We start from the raw sequence: 7,011 nt of genomic DNA on the forward strand, positions 1-7,011 counted from the left end.
TCTTCTCTACAATATACACAGGGGCTGCTATCCTTTATATTATACACAGGGGCCGCTACTCTTTATAATATACACAAGGGCTGCTATTCTCTATAATATACACAGGGGTTGTTCTTCTCTACAATATACACAGGCACTGCTATTATCTATAATATACTCAGGGACTGCTATTCTCTATAAAATACTCAGGCACTGCTATTCTCTATAATATACACAGGGACTACTATCCTTTACAATATACACATGCACTGCTATTCACTATAATATACACAGAAACTGCTATTCTCTATAATATACACAGGGGCTGCTATTCTCTATAATATACTCAGGGACTGCTATTCTCTATACTATACAGAGGGGCTGCTATTCTCTATAATATACACAGGGTCTGCTATTCTCTAATATACTCAGGGACTGCTATTCTCTATAATATACACAAGGACTGCTATTCTCTATAATATACACAGGGACTGCTATTCTCTATAATATACACAAGGACTGCTATTCTCTATACTATACAGAGGGGCTGTTAATCTCTATAATATACACAGGAGCTGCTACTCTCTCTTATATACACAGCGGCTGCTATTCTCTCTAATGGACACTGGGGCTGCTATACTTTACATTAAACACAGGGACTACTATCCTTTATAAAATGCACAGACACTGCTATTCTCTATAATAAACTCAGCAGCTGCTACTCTCTACAATATACACAGGGGCAGCTATTCTCTATAATATACACAGGGGCGACTATTCTTCATAGTGTACACATGGGCTGCTATTGTCCATAACATACACAGGGGCTGCTACTCTCTATAATATACACATTGACTGCTCGTCTCTATGATATACACAGGAGGTGCTATTCCCTATAACACACACAGGGGCTGCTAGTCTCTATAATATACACAGGAGGTGCTATTCCCTATAACACACACAGGGGCAGCTACTCTCCATACTATACACAGGGGCGGCTACTCTCTATAATATTCACAGGGGCTGCTATTCACTATAATATACACAAGGGGCTGCAATTCTCTATAATGTACACAGGGCTGCTATTCTCTATAATATATACAGGTGCTGCCACTCTCTATAATATACACAGGGGCTGCTATTCTCCATAATGTATAAAGGGGCTGCTACTTTCTATAGTATAGACAGGGACTGCCATTCACTATAATATGCACAAGGGGCTGCTATTCTCCATAATGTACACAGGGCTGCTATTCTCTGTAATATACACAGGGGCTGCTATTCTCTATAATGTACAAAGGAGCTGCTACTCTCTATAATATACACAGGGACTGCTATTCCCTATAATATACACAGGGACTGCTATTCTGTGTAATATACACAGGGACTGCTATTCCCTATAAAGTACACAGGGGCTGCTACTCTCTATAATATACAGAGGGGCTGCTATTCCCTACAATATACATACAATATAATATTATCTGTAATATACACAGGAGCTGCTATTCTCTATAATGTACACAGGAGCTGCTACTCTCTATAATATACACAGGGACTGCTATTCCCTATAATATACACAGGTTCTGCTATTCTCTATAATATACACAGGGGCTGCTATTCCCTATAATGTACACAGGGGCTGCTACTATCTATAATATACAGAGGGGCTGCTATTCCCTACAATATACATACAATATAATATTATCTGTAATATACACAGGAGCTGCTATTCTCTATAATGTACACAGGAGCTGCTAGTCTCAATAATATACACAGGGACTGCTATTATATATAATATACACAAGCACTGCTATTCTCTATAATGTACACAGGAGCTTCTATTCTCTATAATATACACAGGCACTGCTATTCCCTATAATATACACAGGCACTGCTATTCCCTATAATATACACAGGGGCTGCTACTCTCTATAATATACACAGGGTCTGCTATTCTCTATAATATACACAGGGGCTGCTATTCTCTATAATATACACAGACACTGCTATTCTCTGTAATGTACACAGGGACTACTATTCTCTATAATATACACAGGCACTGCTATTCTCTATAATGTACACAGGAGCTGCTATTCTCTATAATATACAAAGGGACTGATATTCTCTATAATATACACAGGGACTGCTATTCTCTATAATATACACAGGGGCTGCTATTCCGTATAATGTACACAGGGGCTGCTACTATCTATAATATACAGAGGGGCTGCTATTCCCTACAATATACGTACAATATAATATTATCTGTAACATACACAGGAGCTGCTATTCTCTATAATGTACACAGGAGCTGCTATTCTCTATAATATACACAGGGACTGCTATTCTATATAATATACACAGGCACTGCTATTCTCTATAATGTACACAGGAGCTGCTATTCTCTATAATATACACAGGCACTGCTATTCCCTATAATATACACAGGGATTGCTATTCTCTATAATATACACAGAGGCTGCTATTCCCTATAATATACACAGGGTCTGCTATTCTCTATAATATACACAGGGGCTGCTATTCTCTATAATATACACAGGCACTGCTATTCTCTATAATGTACACAGGGACTAATATTCTCTATAATATACACAGGCACTGCTATTCTCTATAATGTACACAGGAGCTGCTATTCTCTATAATATACACAGGGACTGATATTCCCTATACTATACACAGGCACTGCTATTCTCTATAATGTACACAGGGACTACTATTCTCTATATTATACACAGGCACTGCTATTCTCTATAATGTACACAGGAGCTGCTATTCTCTATAATATACACAGGGACTGATATTCCCTATAATATACACAGGGACTGCTATTCTCTATAATATACACAGGGACTGCTATTCTCTATAATATACACAGGGGCTGCTATTCCCTATAATGTACACAGGGGCTGCTACTATCTATAATATACAGAGGGGCTGCTATTCCATACAATATACGTACAATATAATATTATCTGTAATATACACAGGAGCTGCTATTCTCTATAATGTACACAGGAGCTGCAATTTTCTATAATATACACAGGGACTGCTATTCTATATAATATACACAGGCACTGCTATTCTCTATAATGTACACAGGAGCTGCTATTCTATATAATATACACATTCACTGCTATTCCCTATAATATACACAGGGGCTGCTACTCTCTATAATATACACAGAGTCTGCTATTCTCTATAATATACACAGGGTCTGCTATTCTCTATAATATACACAGGGGCTGCTAATCTCTATAATATACACAGGCACTGCTATTCTCTATAATGTACACAGGGACTACTATTCTCTATAATATACACAGGCACTGCTATTCTCTATAATGTACACAGGAGCTGCTATTCTCTATAATATACACAGGGACTGATATTCCCTATAATATACACAGGGACTGCTATTCTCTATAATATACACAGAGGCTTCTATTCCCTATAATATACACAGGGGCTGCTATTCCCTATAATGTACGCAGGGGCTGCTATTCCCTATAATATACACAGGGGCTGCTACTCTCTGTAATATACACAGGGGCAGCTACTGTCTTTTGTATACACAGGGATTGCTATTCTCCATAGTATACAAAGGGGCACCTATTCTCTATAATTTACACAGGGACTGCTGTTCTCTATAATACACACAGGGACAGCTATTCTCCATAATATACACAGGGGCTGCTACTCTCTATAGTATACATAGGGACTGCTATTTTCTTTAATATACACAGGGACTGCTATTCTCTATGATGCACACAGGGGTTGTTCTTCTCTACAATATACACAGGGGCTGCTATCCTTTATATTATACACAGGGGCCACTACTCTTTACAATATACACAAGGGCTGCTATTCTCTATAATATACACAGGGACTACTATCCTTTATAATATACACATGCACTGCTATTCACTATAATATACACAGGGACTGCTGTTCTCTATAATATACACAGGGGCTGCTATTCTCTATAATATACTCAGGGACTGCTATTCTCTATACTATACAGAGGGGCTGCTATTCTCTATAATATACACAGGGTCTGCTATTCTCTATAATATACTCAGGGACTGCTATTCTCTATAATATACACAAGGACTGCTATTCTCTATAATATACACAGGGACTGCTATTCTCTATAAAATACACAAGGACTGCTATTCTCTATAATATACACAGGGACTGCTATTCTCTATAATATACACAAGGACTGCTATTCTCTATACTATACAGAGGGGCTGTTAATCTCTATAATATACACAGGAGCTGCTACTCTCTCTTATATACACAGCGGCTGCTATTCTCTCTAATGGACACTGGGGCTGCTATACTTTACATTAAACACAGGGACTACTATCCTTTATAAAATGCACAGACACTGCTATTCTCTATAATAAACTCAGCAGCTGCTACTCTCTACAATATACACAGGGGCAGCTATTCTCTATAATATACACAGGGGCGACTATTCTTCATAGTGTACACATGGGCTGCTATTGTCCATAACATACACAGGGGCTGCTACTCTCTATAATATACACAGGGACTGCTAGTCTCTATAATATACACAGGAGGTGCTATTCCCTATAACACACACAGGGGCAGCTACTCTCCATAATATACACAGGGGCGGCTACTCTCTATAATATTCACAGGGGCTGCTATTCACTATAATATACACAAGGGGCTGCAATTCTCTATAATGTACACAGGGCTGCTATTCTCTATAATATATACAGGTGCTGCCACTCTCTATAATATACACAGGGGCTGCTATTCTCCATAATGTATAAAGGGGCTGCTACTTTCTATAGTATAGACAGGGACTGCCAATCACTATAATATGCACAAGGGGCTGCTATTCTCCATAATGTACACAGGGCTGCTATTCTCTGTAATATACACAGGGGCTGCTATTCTCTATAATGTACAAAGGAGCTGCTACTCTCTATAATATACACAGGGACTGCTATTCCCTATAATATACACAGGGACTGCTATTCTGTGTAATATACACAGGGGCTGCTATTCCCTATAAAGTACACAGGGGCTGCTACTCTCTATAATATACAGAGGGGCTGCTATTCCCTACAATATACATACAATATAATATTATCTGTAATATACACAGGAGCTGCTATTCTCTATAATGTACACAGGAGCTGCTACTCTCTATAATATACACAGGGACTGCTATTCCCTATAATATACACAGGTTCTGCTATTCTCTATAATATACACAGGGGCTGCTATTCCCTATAATGTACACAGGGGCTGCTACTATCTATAATATACAGAGGGGCTGCTATTCCCTACAATATACATACAATATAATATTATCTGTAATATACACAGGAGCTGCTAGTCTCTATAATGTACACAGGAGCTGCTAGTCTCAATAATATACACAGGGACTGCTATTATATATAATATACACAAGCACTGCTATTCTCTATAATGTACACAGGAGCTTCTATTCTCTATAATATACACAGGCACTGCTATTCCCTATAATATACACAGGCACTGCTATTCCCTATAATATACACAGGGGCTGCTACTCTCTATAATATACACAGGGGCTGGTATTCTCTATAATATACACAGGGTCTGCTATTCTCTATAATATACACAGGGGCTGCTATTCTCTATAATATACACAGACACTGCTATTCTCTGTAATGTACACAGGGACTACTATTCTCTATAATATACACAGGCACTGCTATTCTCTATAATGTACACAGGAGCTGCTATTCTCTATAATATACAAAGGGACTGATATTCTCTATAATATACACAGGGACTGCTATTCTCTATAGTATACACAGGGGCTGCTATTCCGTATAATGTACACAGGGGGCTGCTACTATCTATAATATACAGAGGGGCTGCTATTCCCTACAATATACGTACAATATAATATTATCTGTAACATACACAGGAGCTGCTATTCTCTATAATGTACACAGGAGCTGCTATTCTCTATAATATACACAGGGACTGCTATTCTATATAATATACACAGGCACTGCTATTCTCTATAATGTACACAGGAGCTGCTATTCTCTATAATATACACAGGCACTGCTATTCTCTATAATATACACAGGGATTGCTATTCTCTATAATATACACAGAGGCTGCTATTCCCTATAATATACACAGGGTCTGCTATTCTCTATAATATACACAGGGGCTGCTATTCTCTATAATAAACACAGGCACTGCTATTCTCTATAATGTACACAGGGACTAATATTCTCTATAATATACACAGGCACTGCTATTCTCTATAATGTACACAGGAGCTCCTATTCTCTATAATATACACAGGGACTGATATTCCCTATAATATACACAGGGACTGCTATTCTCTATAATATACACAGGGACTGCTATTATCTATAATATACACAGGGGCTGCTGTTCCCTATAATGTACACAGGGGCTGCTACTATCTATAATATACAGAGGGGCTGCTATTCCCTACAATATACGTACAATATAATATTATCTGTAATATACACAGGAGCTGCTATTCTCTATAATGTACACAGGAGCTGCTATTTTCTATAATATACACAGGGACTGCTATTCTATATAATATACACAGGCACTGCTATTCTCTATAATGTACACAGGAGCTGCTATTCTATATAATATACACATTCACTGCTATTCCCTATAATATACACAGGGGCTGCTACTCTCTATAATATACACAGAGTCTGCTATTCTCTATAGTATACACAGGGACTGATATTCCCTATAATATACACAGGGACTGCTATTCTCTATAATATACACAGAGGCTTCAATTCCCTATAACATGCACAGGGGCTGCTATTCCCTATAATGTACGCAGGGGCTGCTATTCCCTATAATATACACAGGGGCTGCTACTCTCTGTAATATACACAGGGGCAGCTACTGTCTTTTGTATACACAGGGATTGCTATTCTCCATAGTATACAAAGGGGCACCTATTCTCTATAA

The sequence above is a fragment of the Carcharodon carcharias genome (genome assembly GCF_017639515.1).
Source record: "Carcharodon carcharias isolate sCarCar2 chromosome 36 unlocalized genomic scaffold, sCarCar2.pri SUPER_36_unloc_1, whole genome shotgun sequence".
NCBI classification, from domain to species: domain Eukaryota; kingdom Metazoa; phylum Chordata; class Chondrichthyes; order Lamniformes; family Lamnidae; genus Carcharodon; species Carcharodon carcharias.